The sequence below is a fragment of the Dendrobates tinctorius genome, unplaced genomic scaffold, assembly GCF_039654945.1.
Source record: "Dendrobates tinctorius isolate UK_male_01 unplaced genomic scaffold, ASM3965494v1 ptg000120l, whole genome shotgun sequence".
Lineage (NCBI taxonomy): Eukaryota > Metazoa > Chordata > Amphibia > Anura > Dendrobatidae > Dendrobates > Dendrobates tinctorius.
In genome coordinates this window covers 31358506-31375240 of record NW_027361788.1, presented here as the reverse complement: position 1 = coordinate 31375240, position 16735 = coordinate 31358506, and the positions used below count along the sequence as shown (strand labels likewise).

The 16735-nt window shown below is 46.0% G+C and overlaps 1 protein-coding gene across 1 annotated transcript in view; it reads right to left on the bottom strand.

The window, feature by feature from the left end:
• CCDC187 (coiled-coil domain containing 187) overlaps positions 1–15800 on the bottom strand; it is a 186210-nt gene extending 170410 nt beyond the window's left edge. Inside the window, exons 1-2 of the mRNA XM_073541044.1 lie at positions 15790–15800; positions 3094–3155 (exon numbers count right to left, since the gene is read on the bottom strand). The gene's annotated coding sequence lies outside the window, so the exon portion shown is untranslated. The remainder of the gene's footprint in view (positions 1–3093; positions 3156–15789) is intronic.
• Positions 15801–16735: the final 935 nt, after the last annotated feature.

Here is a 16735-nt window from a genome sequence, read left to right as displayed (position 1 = left end):
GGTCTAAACCCCCGAACATTAGGTCCTGTGCAGACCGTTCAGGTCTGGTGTCTGTTACCCCCATGGTAGCTCTGACTGCCTTGACTAGTTTGTCCACTTGTTCCAGACCTAGGCAGAAACGACTGGCGCCTTCCTCTGAAGAGGACACAGACGCAGAGGTGGAGGGCCCTGAGGACTCTTCATTCCCTCTAGGGTCAGCTGAAGAGCCTGACACTAAAAAACTCGCCCTCTTTCTCTTCCTAGACAACTCCCGCTGGGGTACGGATTTTAGGGCTTTAACCTCCGTCCTGATTATTTCCCATAGACTTGTAGCGAAGTCAGGGGTTTCTTCCGCCACCTACAGGAGGGGGGACAGAGTAAGGAAGTATGCCTGTAATTTTTTGGGACTACGCCCCCCCTTTTTTTTTTACAGTCTGCATGACTGGCACAGCCTCTTAGGCCGCTTTCACACTTCAGGCTTTCGGTATCCGGCATGGTGCGGCGAAAAACCGGACTACCGGATCCGGCCGCAGACACCGGATCCTTCTTTCTGCCGGATATATTCCTGGCAGAGAAGGTTTCCGGGCATGCGCAGTGCGAAAAACCGGTCCGGCTTTGGGAAAAAACGTTGCATGCAACTTTTTTTCAGACGCCGGACCGGCTATTTTCTCCGCATCCGGAAAAAAACGAACGCGCCACATTGCCATCCGACGCAATGCGGTAGCAATGAAACAGCATGGGGAAAAAGTCGGATCTGGTCGTAACAGGCGCCGGATCCGGCAGTCCGGTTTTTCGCTGCACCATGCCGGATACCGAAAGCCTGAAGTGTGAAAGTGGCCTTAGGGTAGGCATCCGGCAAGGGGCATTTGCAAAGGGCGCATTCCCTGTTTTTTGCCTTGGACACTGCGTCAGGGTACATTCACGAAGATCTCTTACCCTGAGCAGAAGGCGTAGGTACCGGATCACGTGGGGGGGGGCGAGCTGGACCCTTCGGCCTGGAGAAACTTCTGTGGCCGGATTATCCAGTTCGCTTCTTCTTTTGCTGGGAGCTGGTTTGGGACCTCTCTGAGGTACGTTCCTGCTCTTTGCCAGCTGGGGCACGGGAGCTTCCTGCATCTGAGCTGAAGCCGCTCGTCAGTGCCTCTGTGCCCTTTTTCCCTCCGGTAATCCGGGTTCACAGGTGACGTGGCCAGGGGCTGATTTTTGCACCCCTTCCCCATTTTCACCGACGTCCCTCCCTCTGCGTGCCGCGCCCCCCGCCCCTACTGCTCTGCCGGCGCCCGGCGACGCACGGGGAGGGAGAAAACTGCCGGCACACGACTTCCGGTCTGGCGCCGCTGGCCCCGCCGCGTCACTTCCGGTAAGGCCGTGCACGAGGACGCGCAGGCCGCCAGGCCAGCGTCACCGGCCCCCCGCTGCGTCACTTCCGGTACGGGCGCGCAGGCCACTGGCCCCGCCCCCCGCTCCGTCACTTCTGGTCCGGATGCTGGCAAGGACACGCAGACCACCAGCGCTACCGGCCCCGCCGCATCCTCTATGGTACGGGCGTGTGCGAGGACGCACAGGCCACCAGCGCCATGGCGGCGCCCGACACAGCGCCCCCCCGGACGCCACCGAGGCGCAGCCGCACGCCCCCGACTGCGATCCAGGCTGAGGGGCACCGCACCGGCCAGAATGAGGACCGGGATCAGGGGAGGAGAGGCCATACTTACCTGCTGGCGCCGGCCCAGGAGACGGGCATGCGCCGGACCCCGCTCCCACCTGCCCCGCACACTGACGTGGAACCCTGCGCGGGCCACCGTGGCGCTTCCAGGGGACTCCGCACTGCCCGAGGTAGGAGACCCCCCCGCTACCTGAGTCGGACAGCCGGCCTGGGGATTCCTCACCCATGATGGCATGATCTGTAGGGAATCCTGTCCTCCAGGAACAGGAAACCAACTGATGCGTGGGAGAGGTGCCGCCCTTATGTATCTGTAGGATTTCCTGTTCCTGGAGGGCGGATCCCCTCTCTCTCAGGTGGTGCTGTCATGGACGACCGAATAAATATAACTTTTTGGTAGCAACTCCACTTGCTGTGTTCAGAGGAGGAAGAAGGATTAGTACCGCCCCAAGAACACCATCCCAACCGTGAAGCATGGTGGCGGAAACATACTTTGCGGGTACTTTTCTGCAAAGGGGACAGGAAGACTGCAGATTGAAGGGAGGATGGATAAGGTCATGTATAGCGAGACTTTGGCCAACAACCTCCTTCCCTCAGTAAGAGCATTGAAAATGGGTCGTGGCTGGTCTTCCAGCATGACAATGACTCAAAATACACAGCCGGGGCAACTAAGGAGTGGCTCCTTAAGAAGCATTTCAAGGTCTTGGAGAGGCCTAGCCAGTCTCCAGACCTGAACCCAATAGAAAATCTTTCGAGGGAGCTGAAACTCAATGCTTCTCAGCGACAGCCTTGAAACCTGAAAGATCTGGAGAAGCTCTGTATGGAGTGGGAAAAATCCCCACTGCATTGTGTGCAAACCTGGTCAAGAACTACAGGAAATGTCTGACTTCTGTAATTACAAAGGTTTCTGTACCAAATATTAAGTTCTGTTTTTCTATTGTATCAAATACTTATTTCTTGCAATAAAATGCAAATTAGTTATGTAAAATTCATACAATGTGATTTTCTGGTTTTATTTTTATATTCTGTCTCAGTTGAAGTGTGCCTACAATAAAAATTACAGACCTCTCCATTATTTGTAGGTGGGAAAGTAAACAATAAGAAAAAAAAAACTATAAGATTTGGTATCGCCATAATCACACTGACCTTGAGAATCATAATGAATGTTAGGAAAACACAACAGTAGAATTGCATTTTTTCCAGTCTTAATATATTATATTGTAAAAATGAATGGAGTCATACAAAACGACATCTCACCCTGCAAAATACAAGTGCTCACACTGCAATGTCAATGGAGCAATAAACAAAACAAAATTATGGCTCTTGAAAGAAGGGGAAAGAAAAAATGAAAAAGTGCACAAATTAAATCTGCCCGGAGCAAGATTGGTCACACTTCATTTTTGCCAATGACCGGGTGCTGCAGAGGTCAGTGGCTGCCCTTCCTTTACACTCACCTTGCACATGTCTGGATGTCTCCAGAGCAGACCTGTCCCCGTCCTCCTTTGAAGACATGATCCTAGAGAAAAGAGAAGTCGCTGACTATTGTGCCGTTGGTCTAATCTCTCACCGTTGTGCGTGTGTTTGTGCCTGGATTGTCTCCACAGCTACAGACATTTGACCAGTCGCCAACTTTCTCACAAACTTTACAGAAGTGAGAAAAGAAATATGATCCCACTACTTAGCCATGATACACTAACATACCTGAAGGCTCAAAGATATTATTGCAAGCTATTCCTCCCTGATACAGGGTTCTGTGATGGAAAGGCCAAAAAAATCTCTACTTTATTTTACATGTTATATGCATTGAGTCATCTAATGTTTATGGGGGCAATAAAGTGATAGCTCCACAATATCTGCCTTTTGGGACTGGGGGGGGGGGGGATATGGGGCATGTTGGGATTTTTTTTTTTTATATTTTTTTTTTTTAATTCACATGGAGTCAGTATGCCTACCCCTACGGTGCAAGTCATGGTGCCCCACCTTAGAACAGGCTCACATTATGGATTGTTCCCACAAATCCATGCAGGATCTGGAGCAAAATCTGCAATGAGAAGCCTGACGAAATTGGTGCAGAAATTAAAATACACCCTTTAAATTGACACATGGCTGAATTCAATGCCACATTTTCAAAAAATCCCAGATAATGCATCTTTATTTTTTGCTTCCATTGTGTGAACGCTGCAGGTATACTGCCATCAGCCCTTTTGTCGCAGGTTTTCCCTGTAGGATGTACATGAATTTTCTTTTCCAAAAATGTTATTTTTGATTTGAACAGGGAAAGAAGTTGGAAATGGAGGGGGAGGGGAGGGGAGGGTAGGACGAACAGCTGAGGGGATGCAAATGTTTTTTTTAGCACACCGAAGATGCTCAGTGAGCACACGGACATGCTCGCTCATCACTAATAATTACACTGTAATCGGATTACATTAGTCTATACTATGCTTCTGGCTCGGAAACAAAGACTTATCTGCATTGTTTCATATGAAAATTTTTCTCATCCAATTCAAGTGAACCTGTACATAAAACATGTAACACAAGAAAAAGCTGATGGCTGATGTGCTGCGGATTTCAACAATGCACCGCCAGTCAGTTTACGTGGTGTATAAAAAAAAAACAAAAAAACACAGTGGGTACATTTATGTGAATTTCATCTACTTATTGGAGCTGTAAGGGTATGTTTCCACGTTCAGTATATGCTGCGAATTGGACGCTGCGTACAGTCGCAGCGTTCAGATGTTACAGCCAGGGCCAGAGTTGGCGGCAGCCAGACCAGGCAGCTGCATAGGGGGGCCCCCAGCTAGCGGCACATCACGCAGCCGCTATGGGGCCCTGTGAGGCAGGGGGGCCTGCTTGCCGCCAGTGCCGACTCCCCCTGCTGCATTGAACTATACCGGTGTCATAGACGCCGATACAGTTCAAATCAATGATCGAGGAGAGAGCGTCAGCTGACGCTCCCTCTCCCATCATTCAATTTCAATTACAATATTGTAAGGGTTCTCAAAGTCAAATCATACATATATATCCCTTAAAAATGGTACTTTATTGTTTAAAAAACCACAAATGTGGTATACACCAGAAAAAGCGTGACTAAAGATGAAAAACAAAAATTAAAGTGTTCAAACAAACAAGCCCATACTAAGGTGACACCTTGGAATCCCTCGTAAAGACTAAGCTGTATCCTGCCTGTCCGCGGAGGTTGGCACCCTAGGGGGGAACGTTGTGGCGCCCCCGCTCAACGATGGCTGTCCCTAGGGGCCCTGATAAGCCCTACCGCCACTAGTGGTCCCTTCTACCCGATGCAAGATATGGGAACCCCTATCTCTAGACAGAGACCAAGCTGCTCTAAAGAGGACCCTGTGTCCCAAAGCAAAGAGGTTAAAATTAAATAGAACACATATGGCAATCGGTGGTCAGATTAGAGCAAGAGACATCATAATAGAAAAAACAGTTTGTGAATAGTGCCTCAATCTCATGTAGAAGATCTCTTAATATATAGAAAAGGCACTGACTCTAATAAGTCATAACACACAGAACGGATAAAGGCTATATCCCATTGCTGTATAAATACAGAAAAATGCAGAACTGCCACAGCGATACTCATCTGCATTTTCTGCCACCTGCCAACAACCAGTTAACGCCTCAACGCGTTTCGCCTTGTTAGGCTCATCAGGAGGCCCGATGCTGCGATATCTTGTGTCCCATAAAGGTGCAAATAGCTTACCGATACTCAGTGCAACTCCCCTCTTTAAAGCCGCCGCGCAGAGCAATAGCTCCGCCCACTCACGTTGCATGGCGTCTCTGCGCGCCAATTGCCTCGACACCCATCCACTGTTGCTCCAATCAGCTAACCGGACTCCCCAGCAGCGGCATGGTGACCAATCCGATGTCCTCAGACAGAAAGTCTCCCAGCATTCACCAATCAGCAGAGCTGAAACTGTTTGCCACGTCTGACATACACGCAGCGTCACTGCTGGATCGTCAATCAAATGTCTGTGGATAAGCCATCTCACAGCGCTCTCAAAGCGCTGCGGCTTAGAATCGCTGTCCACTCCGAAGTATATCACCCACATGTAAAATACACTCTCCAAATAAATCCACAGTAAAGCGCTAGGTATGGCATATAGACCGATGCTCAGTAGTCTTAATATGTTTTTATTTTTTCTTGTGGGAGGAGACTATTGTGTTTGGAGAAGAAGAGAAGTGGTGGCACGGTCTGATTTCTCTGTGGTACAGGTTCATAGATGATGTCTTTATGATATGGACAGGGGAAAAAGATCAGTTTGAAGAGTTTGTAAGAGAACTGAATCAAAATAATGTGAACCTGAGATTTACCTCAGAAATTCATAAAACCGAAATACCATTTTTAGATATCAAAATCAAAAAAGATCTAATGGGAGGTGTCTCCACTAGTATATTTCGGAAACCGACAAGTACAAATAGTTTATTACATTGGCAGAGCCACCACCCAGTTCCCCTCAAGAGAGGCATCCCGAAGGGACAATTCCTACGATTGATTGGTGAATGCTGGGAGACTTTCTGTCTGAGGATATCGGATTGGTCACCATGACGCTGCTGGGGAGTCCGGTTAGCTGATTGGAGCAACAGTGGATGGGTGTCGAGGCAATTGGCGCGCAGAGACGCCATGCAACGTGAGTGGGCGGAGCTATTGCTCTGCGCGGCGGCTTTAAAGAGGGGAGTTGCACTGAGTATCGGTAAGCTATTTGCACCTTTATGGGACACAAGATATCGCAGCATCGGGCCTCCTGATGAGCCTAATAAGGCGAAACGCGTTGAGGCATTAACTGGTTGTTGGCAGGTGGCAGAAAATGCAGATGAGTATCGCTGTGGCAGTTCTGCATTTTTTCTGTATTTATACAGCAATGGGATATAGCCTTTATCCGTTCTGTGTGTTATGACTTATTAGAGTCAGTGCCTTTTCTATATATTAAGAGATCTTCTACATGAGATTGAGGCACTATTCACAAACTGTTTTTTCTATTATGATGTCTCTTGCTCTAATCTGACCACCGATTGCCATATGTGTTCTATTTAATTTTAACCTCTTTGCTTTGGGACACAGGGTCCTCTTTAGAGCAGCTTGGTCTCTGTCTAGAGATAGGGGTTCCCATATCTTGCATCGGGTAGAAGGGACCACTAGTGGCGGTAGGGCTTATCAGGGCCCCTAGGGACAGCCATCGTTGAGCGGGGGCGCCACAACGTTCCTCCCTAGGGTGCCAACCTCCGCGGACAGGCAGGATACAGCTTAGTCTTTACGAGGGATTCCAAGGTGTCACCTTAGTATGGGCTTGTTTGTTTGAACACTTTAATTTTTGTTTTTCATCTTTAGTCACGCTTTTTCTGGTGTATACCACATTTGTGGTTTTTTAAACAATAAAGTACCATTTTTAAGGGATATATATGTATGATTTGACTTTGAGAACCCTTACAATATTGTAATTGAAATTGTTTATATTCGAACCTGGGATGGCTGGTTTTCTAGCAGGCCCCATTAATTCAGATTTGTGGCTGGAAGATGCAAATCAGGCATTCAATACAGTAGGGTCAGTTGAGGGCAATACTGGCCCGTTGGCTCTCAAAAATTTGTTTAATGAAGTCTATGGAGGTTATAAAAACTTTTTGAAATCTTGGTGGGAACTCAGGACACTTGAGAACTATATAAAAAAAATCGGATAATCCCAAGAGGTTTGAGGATAAACATCAATCCTTCCCCCAGAATCTCTTCACCGGACCTTTTGAATGTGTGGATGAAGGAATCCATTGAGTCATCTCTCAGATTTATGCAAATCCTATTGGTAGAAGAAAGGAAGGTGTTTGAGAGGGTCACTGGGGAATTGAATAAACTGATTGAACAAGTCCTGAAATTTAAAGGGGATACCGACTTTAATAGAAGGGAGGGAGTACTACAAAATTCCGTTGAGAGATATCAGGCCCTACTAAAAGAGCGAAAGCACCTCCAGTTTCATAGAGATCTTAAGGACTTTAGTGACAATCAGGTTTTTAGTTACCAAAAATAAAGACAGTCTGAGGCTTCTTCATCTGATATTGATACCTCTGATACAGAAAGGACAGAGAGGGTATCGGGGGGTACTTATCAGTACAGAGAGATGTTGTCGAGACAGAGATGGCAAGGTGGGAGGGGCAGATATGTGAAAAAAGGAAGAGGGTCGCACAGGGGAGGTATACGAATGCCAACTCCCTCTCCCTCTCCAGGTTCCAATTTAGTATCTGGTTTAGGTTCTGGTTCTGCTCAGCCCTTTACCCCAGCTGTCTCCTCTTCCTCTTTTTTGGAACAAGGTGCGAGGACGGGTTATCAATTAAGAACTCGGTTCAACCATTAAAAGGTCAGATTATAAACCTATCCTCGCACATCCTCACTATGGATGAACAGAGTGTCCTCTCAAGAGGCCTGAATTTTGTGCCATTGAATAGGTTCAATTGTTTTGAGTGGGTAAAAGATCTGAATTTGTTTTGTAGGAAACTCAAGTGGAAAAAGTTCTTTAGACACAATAGTCGTGAGGCCTGTAGACAACAGGGCCTTAACGAGGAGGACATTGAAGGATACGAGGTGCTCATTGGACTTCTAAATGAAAATAATAGAGCCCCCATTGCTGGGAAAGGTCCCTTTACTACTTTAAGAAATAAAAGCGAAAAGATGCCACCTCTGGGGGATATGGGAAACATTGATATCTTTGCCAGTTTGGTAGAAAGGGACCTTAAAAGATTAACAGGACCAGAATGGGAGAATAATGATAATTTGTTGACCAGTGAGAGACTAGCACTTGAGGCCTTAAAGAAAAATGACCAAATAGTAGTGAAACCCTCCGACAAAGGGGGTAATATGGTAATCTTGAACCACGCTGAGTACCGTAAAATGTGCCAGGCTACACTGCAGGATAATTCAACATATGAGGTCTTAAAAGAGAATCCTATGGTCACCTTCAAAGGGGAGTTGCAATTGATTGTGGATAGGGCCCTAGTGGAGGGCTTGATCTCAAAGACTGAATTTGATTTCATTATTCCTAAGTTTCCAATGGTAGCCACCTTTTATGCATTGCCAAAGATACATAAGGGCCTCAATCCCCTCAAAGGGAGGCCGATTGTATCAGGTGTGGACTCTTTGACACAAAATAGCGGTTTATATATCGACCAGATAATACGCCCCTTTGTGGTCTCTATGCCATCATACTTAAGGGATACATCCGACCTATTGCTAAATTTAGAGGGTGTACATCTGGAGGGGGATGCTTGGTTGGCTTCTATTGATATAGAAGCCCTCTATAGCAATATACCACATGACGTAGGCATCAGAGGTGTGGGACACTATTTTAGTCAGAGGTCAATAGCTTGTAGAGTGCATAATACTTTTTTGTGCTCGCTCTTGCGATATGTATTGACCCATAATGCATTCTGTTTTGATGGAAAATTCTACCACCAGCTCAGGGGCACTGCGATGGGGTGCCCCTGTGCCCCTTCGTATGCAAACCTGTTCCTGGGCTGGTGGGAGGAGACTATTGTGTTTGGAGGAGAAGAGAAGTGGTGGCACGGTCTGATTTCTCTGTGGTACAGGTTCATAGATGATGTCTTTATGATATGGACAGGGGAAAAAGATCAGTTTGAAGAGTTTGTAAGAGAACTGAATCAAAATAATGTGAACCTGAGATTTACCTCAGAAATTCATAAAACCGAAATACCATTTTTAAATATCAAAATCAAAAAAGATCTAATGGGAGGTGTCTCCACTAGTATATTTCAGAAACCGACAAGTACAAATAGTTTATTACATTGGCAGAGCCACCACCCAGTTCCCCTCAAGAGAGGTATCCCGAAGGGACAATTCCTACGATTGAGGAGGAATTGTTCCAGGAATGACCTGTTCCATAAACAGGCTGGTGACATGTTCTGTAGGTTTAAGGCAAAGGGATACCCACAACATGTTTTAAACACGGCGTATGACTTTGCAAGGAAAGCAGACAGGGGTAAATTGCTGCAGAAACGTGAGACTGGAGATTCGACAGAAATAATAAGAGTCATCGGGACTTTTGATGTAAATCATCAGGAGGTCAGGAAGGTCCTGTCCAAGCACTGGGATGTCCTTAGGTTAGATCCGGATTTGAAAAATATCATTGGTGAGCGTCCCAATATTACCTTTAGAAAGGGCAAATCAATCAAGGACATGCTGGTCCATAGCCTTTATAGGAGACCAGGGGTTGGTGGGACATGGCTAGATAGGAGACCCTGCGGCTTTTTTAAGTGTGGGGATTGCAGTTTTTGTAAATATATGAGACCAGGGAAGTCCTTTTGTAGTGCGAGTACAGGCAAGATTTTCTATCATCGTGACTTCTCTAACTGCAAGACAACAGGGGTCATCTATATGGCCACGTGTTCGTGCCCTAAAAATTATATAGGTAAGACTAGGAGAGAGTTCAGAAGAAGAGTGGGGGAACATCTTGGGGACATAAGGCATCAAAGAGAAACCCCGCTTGCAATGCATATGTGGACGTGCCATAAAGGCGACCTCGGTGACATCAAATTTTGTGCTATAGAGGTTGTTAATGTTAACCCAAGAGGAGGTAATGTGGACAAGGTGATTCTTAGGAGAGAATGTGAATGGATATTCAGGATGGAGTCCCTAGAGCCGAGGGGGTTGAATGAGCAACTGTCGTTTGCCTGTTTCTTATGAGCCACAGTAGAATAATGTGTTCTGCTTTGAGGATATTGGTCTTTTGGGTTTTGTTTGTGTTTCCCATTTTTAATGGGATCCCCATGCATTGTCATGGAATATTGGATATATATAAAAAATTCCCCTCCTCACTGCCGTTTCTAGATCCACCCTCTAATGAATGTGAGCAGCTCTTATTAATCTCAGCTCCATTGGCATAATAATTTTTTAACAGGTGTGTGCTAGGGATGCTGTATATATATATATATATATATATATTGATGCATATCTATTATTATCTCCAACTATGTTTGCAAATCATGTAACATCGGATTAACAACTATAGGATCTATATATATGTGCTATAATGCTTTTTTCCTATAGGTATATATATTTTGATTGTAAAAGAGTGTTCAATTCATTTAATGAGGGGCATGCCCACTGACTCCTGTTCACACCGCTGAAGGTTATGATGCGATTTACATTCACGTACCTGCATGCTAATCATCATGCCGAAAAAAGAAAAACATATTAAGACTACTGAGCATCGGTCTATATGCCATACCTAGCGCTTTACTGTGGATTTATTTGGAGAGTGTATTTTACATGTGGGTGATATACTTCGGAGTGGACAGCGATTCTAAGCCGCAGCGCTTTGAGAGCGCTGTGAGATGGCTTATCCACAGACATTTGATTGGCGATCCAGCAGTGACGCTGCGTGTATGTCAGACGTGGCAAACAGTTTCAGCTCTGCTGATTGGTGAATGCTGGGAGACTTTCTGTCTGAGGACATCGGATTGGTCACCATGCCGCTGCTGGGGAGTCCGGTTAGCTGATTGGAGCAACAGTGGATGGGTGTCGAGGCAATTGGCGCGCAGAGACGCCATGCAACGTGAGTGGGCGGAGCTATTGCTCTGCGCGGCGGCTTTAAAGAGGGGAGTTGCACTGAGTATCGGTAAGCTATTTGCACCTTTATGGGACACAAGATATCGCAACATCGGGCCTCCTGATGAGCCTAATAAGGCGAAACGCGTTGAGGCGTTAACTGGTTGTTGGCAGGTGGCAGAAAATGCAGATGAGTATCGCTGTGGCAGTTCTGCATTTTTTCTGTATTTATGCAGCAATGGGATATAGCCTTTATCCGTTCTGTGTGTTATGACTTATTAGAGTCAGTGCCTTTTCTATATATTAAGAGATCTTCTACATGAGATTGAGGCACTATTCACAAACTGTTTTTTCTATTATGATGTCTCTTGCTCTAATCTGACCACCGATTGCCATATGTGTTCTATTTAATTTTAACCTCTTTGCTTTGGGACACAGGGTCCTCTTTAGAGCAGCTTGGTCTCTGTCTAGAGATAGGGGTTCCCATATCTTGCATCGGGTAGAAGGGACCACTAGTGGCGGTAGGGCTTATCAGGGCCCCTAGGGACAGCCATCGTTGAGCGGGGGCGCCACAACGTTCCCCCCTAGGGTGCCAACCTCCGCGGACAGGCAGGATACAGCTTAGTCTTTACGAGGGATTCCAAGGTGTCACCTTAGTATGAGCTTGTTTGTTTGAACACTTTAATTTTTGTTTTTCATCTTTAGTCACGCTTTTTCTGGTGTATACCACATTTGTGGTTTTTTAAACAATAAAGTACCATTTTTAAGGGATATATATGTATGATTTGACTCTCCCATCATTCCCCACTCTGCTTCTGACACTGCGGGTGCGCAATGACGTCATCTCACACTCACTGTGTGCCAGGCAGCGCAGGAGACAGGAGCAGCGGGGGCACAAGGACAGGTGAGGATTGTGCTGTTTTTTTTAAAATCTAACAGTGAATACTGTCTGGACTATGGGGCCATTCTCGGGGGGGGTTCTATGCTATGTGGAGCTGTGCTATATACCATGTGGGGCTGTGCTGTATACCATGGTGCTGTATACCACGTGGGGCTGTGCTATATACCATGGGGGCTACATTATATTCTATGGGGGGAGGCTGTTATATAATATGGGGGGTGATTGCATCATACTCTATGATGGGGCTAAATTACACCATATGAGGAGGACTGCATTATATTCTTTGGGGAGGCTAGTTTATACTGTATGGGGGCTTCATTATACTTTATGAGGGGGCTATATTATATTATTATTATTATAGCGCCATTTATTCCATGGCGCTTTATATGTGAGGAGGGGTATACATACTGTAATACATACAAGTACAGTAATCTTAAACAATACAAGTCACGACTGGTACAGGATGAGAGAGGACCCTGCCCGCGAGGGCTCACAATCTACAACGGGATGGGTGAGGATACAGTAGGCGAGGGCAGAGCTGGTCGTGCAGCGGTTTGGTGGATAAGTGGTTACTGCAAGTTGTAGTCTTGTCAGAAGAGGTAGGTCTTCAAGTTCTTTTTGAAGGTTTCCATGGTAGGCGAGAGTCTGATATGTTGTGGTAGAGTTCCAGAGTAGGGGTGATGCGCGAGAGAAATTTTGTATGCGATTGTGGGAGGAGGAGATAAGAGGGGAGTACAGAAGGAGATCTTGTGAGGATCGGAGGTTTCGTGCAGGTAAGTACCGGGAGACTAGGTCACAGATGTAAGGAGGACTCAGGTTGTGGATGGCTTTGTATGTCATGGTTAGGGTTTTGAACTGGAGTCTTTGGGTAATGGGGAGCCAGTGCAGGGATTGACAGAGGGGAGAGGCCAGGGAATAGCGGGGGGACAGGTGGATTAGTCGGGCAGCAGAGTTAAGAATAGATTGGAGGGGTGCGAGAGTGTTAGAGGGGAAGCCACAGAGCAGGAGGTTGCAGTAGTCAAGGCGGGAGATGATGAGGGCACGGACTAGGGTTTTTGCAGATTCTTGGTTGAGGAATGTACGGATCCGTGAAATATTTTTTAGTTGAAGTCGGCAGGAAGCGGAAAGGGCTTGGATATGTGGTTTGAAGGAGAGATCAGTGTCAAGGATAACCCCGAGGCAGCGAGCTTGTGGGACTGGAGAGAGTGGGCAGCCTTTTACTTTAATGGATAGGTCTGTTGGGGGGGGTCACGTGAGATGGGCGAAAGATGATTAATTCTGTTTAGTCCATATTAAGTTTTAGAAATCTAGCGGAGAAGAAGGATGAAATAGCAGACAGACATTGAGGGATTCTGTTTAGATATCTGGTCCAGAGATGTAGATCTGTGTGTCATCAGCATAGAGATGAAACTGAAAGCCATGAGATTCTATGAGCTGTCCCAGGCCAAAGGTGTAAACGGAGAAGAGCAGGGGGCCTAGGACTGAACATTGCGGGACTCCGATGGATAGGGGGCGCGGTGAGGAGGTGGTGTGGGAATGGGAGACGCTGAATGTCTGATCTGCTAGGTATGACGCAATTCAAGATAGGGCCAAGTCTGTGATACCAAGAGATGAGAGGGTCTGTAGTAATAGGGAATGGTCCACTGTGTCAAAGGCAGAGGACAGGTCCAGGAGGAGGAGGACAGAGTAGTGTCGCTTGGCCTTGGCGGCTAGTAGGTCATTGGTGACCTTAGTTAGGGCAGTTTCAGTTTAGTGCTGTGGCCGGAAGCCGGATTGCAAGTGGTCAAGGAGGGAGCAAGAAGAGAGGTGGGAGGATAGTTCAAGATGGACGTGTTGTTCCAGTAGTTTTGAGGCATAGGGGAGAAGTGATATAGGGCGATAGCTAGATACAGAGGATGGGTCAAGAGAGGGCTTTTTGAGGATAGGTGTGATTGAGGCATGTTTAAAGCTTGAGGGGAAAACACCAGTTGTTAGTGATAGGTTGAAGAGATGGGTTAGCATTGGGATGAAGACTGTGGTGAGTTTTGGGATGAAGTGGGATGGGATCGGGTCAAGTGCACAGGTAGTGAGATGTGATCTTGAGAGTAGAGTGGAGAGTCGATCTTCTGTAATGGTGGAGAAGTTGGTTTTGCATTATACTATATGAGGAGGGCTACATTGTATTATATGGAGGGGCTACATTATACTCTATGAGGGGGCTGCCATATATTCTATGGAGGGGCTGCATTATACTATATGAGGGGGTCATTATATTCAGTGGGGTGGCTGCATTATATTCTGTGGGGGGATACAGTATATTGTACGGTGGGGCTGCATTATACTCTGGGGTGGCTGCATTATACTGTAACGACGACTATGGGGAATACATTATACTATATGAAGAACTATGGGGTGCATTATACTATGGGAAGTGAATTGTACTACATGGATGACTGGAGGTGTATTATACTATATGGAGCACTATGAGGAGTGTATTAAACTATATGAAGGACTGAGCAATGTATTTTAATATACGGAGGACTATGAGGAGTATATTATATTATATGGAGGACGATGAGGAGTGTATTATACTATATGGAGGGCTATGGGGAGTGTATTATACTATATTGTCGACTATGGGGCACATTATATTATACAGAGGACTATGGGGTGTAAACTGTAGATGTGCTGCTGATAACATGATACGGTATGGTGATGTGTAGTGATCCATTAGTGATCGTTCTATCCCCATCATTCTTTCTCAGATGGTGGAAAGAGGCCGGGAAACAAGTGAACGACTTCAATATTGTCGATCACACTAATTTAGAGGCCTGAACTCAGCGCATGTAACTACAATCGAAATGCTTCTGTGTGATGTGCAATATGTAAGCATTTGGGCCCCACTTTGCCTAAAACCGGCCCTGGTTACAGGATAGTGGATGGGATTTTTTGAAGTCCCATCTCCACTGTGCTTGCAAATACGCAGGTAGCAGACCCGTGTAGACCGCAGCATGTTTATTTATCCTGCTGAGACGCTCCATCTCGACAAGATAAATTACACAGTCTATGGATATGATGTGGTGATCCCGCACGGTTCAATAAACGCACGTAAAAAGGGGGGCAGCGCTTTGGACGGAGCATACGGGCTTGTTCACTTTTTTTTTTTTATGCATGGGGGGGTAAAAAAACAATAATAGCAAAATAAATTACTTCTAGAATGTGCTTATTTCCTTGCAGTTTATTACCATTTTTTTTTTTTTTTAAGTATAAATTAGGTTTTAAATTTATGGCCACTGCCTGCGTTTTTCACACAGAAAAAAAAAAAAAAAAAAATGCTGTGTGACTCTACCCCAATGTGCTGCGGGGTGATGAGGGGTCGTGCACGAAAATATCCAGTGTCTGGTATTATAATTATATGTTTGCAATAAAATGGAAACAAATATTGTTAGAAATAATATAAATGTAATCATTGTATTATATAACATAGTAGTACATGAAATATTATAATAAATATGTTGTGGTATTTGATATATTATAATTATTGCTATACCATATATACTACAACTAATGACAATGATGGCTATTGCCTGATTACAGTCCATTGCTGGCCTCAGTCGCATGCGTATACAGTGTTTCCCACTGTCCTTGTTCTCGGTCTTTAGACACAGCCCTGAGAGACGCGGCTGTGAGGCGGACGGGACTCACCGGAACCGGAGCCGCTGGCTGCCACCTCCACAATGTACCGTGTACACTGGAGACAGAGGGGCGGGGCTACCAGGTGAGGGAAGGACGGGCAGGTATTAAGGGCGGGGCATGTTCTCAGGCCAGCGGCAATTTAGGCGCGAAGCTGTGAAGCTAGACGTAAAAGCAGCGTCCTCCGTTATGTATCACAGCAGAGAGACATAATATATACTCCCAGCATGTAGTTGGTAATATATGGTAAAGCTACTACTCCCAGCATGCTGAGTCATTGATCTTTTATAAAACTACTACTCCAGTGCCAGCATGCACTCAGTAATTTGTGGTAAAACCACTACTCCAAGTATGGCAATGTCAGTGATGCGTGATTAAATTACTACTCCCAGCATCCTGTCTGTAATCTGGTATAAAACCACTACTGCCAGCAGAGGCTGTCTGTTGTCTGTAGAAAATCTACTAAACCCAGTGGTAATTAGGAAAATTGACACAGCAAACATAGGGAGGGGTGCTACATGTCAGTAATCTGGCAAATATTATTATCTTCCTCCATGTTGTCTAAAGTACTACTCCCAGCATGCTCTGTCAGTAATCTGTGATGAAACTACTACTCCCAGCATGCTCTGTCAGTAATCTGTGATGAAACTACTACTCCCAGCATGCCGTCAGTAATCTGTGATGAAACTACTACTCCCAGCAAGCTCTGTCAGTAATCTGTGATGAAACTACTACTCCCAGCATGCCGTCAGTAATCTGTGATGAAACTACTACTCCCAGCATGCTCTGTCAGTAATCTGTGATGAAACTACTACTCCCAGCATGCCGTCAGTAATCTGTGATGAAACTACTACTCCCAGCATGCTCTGTCAGTAATCTGTGATGAAACTACTACTCCCAGCATGCTCTGTCAGTAACCTGTGATGAAACCACAACTCCCAGCATGCCGTCAGTAATC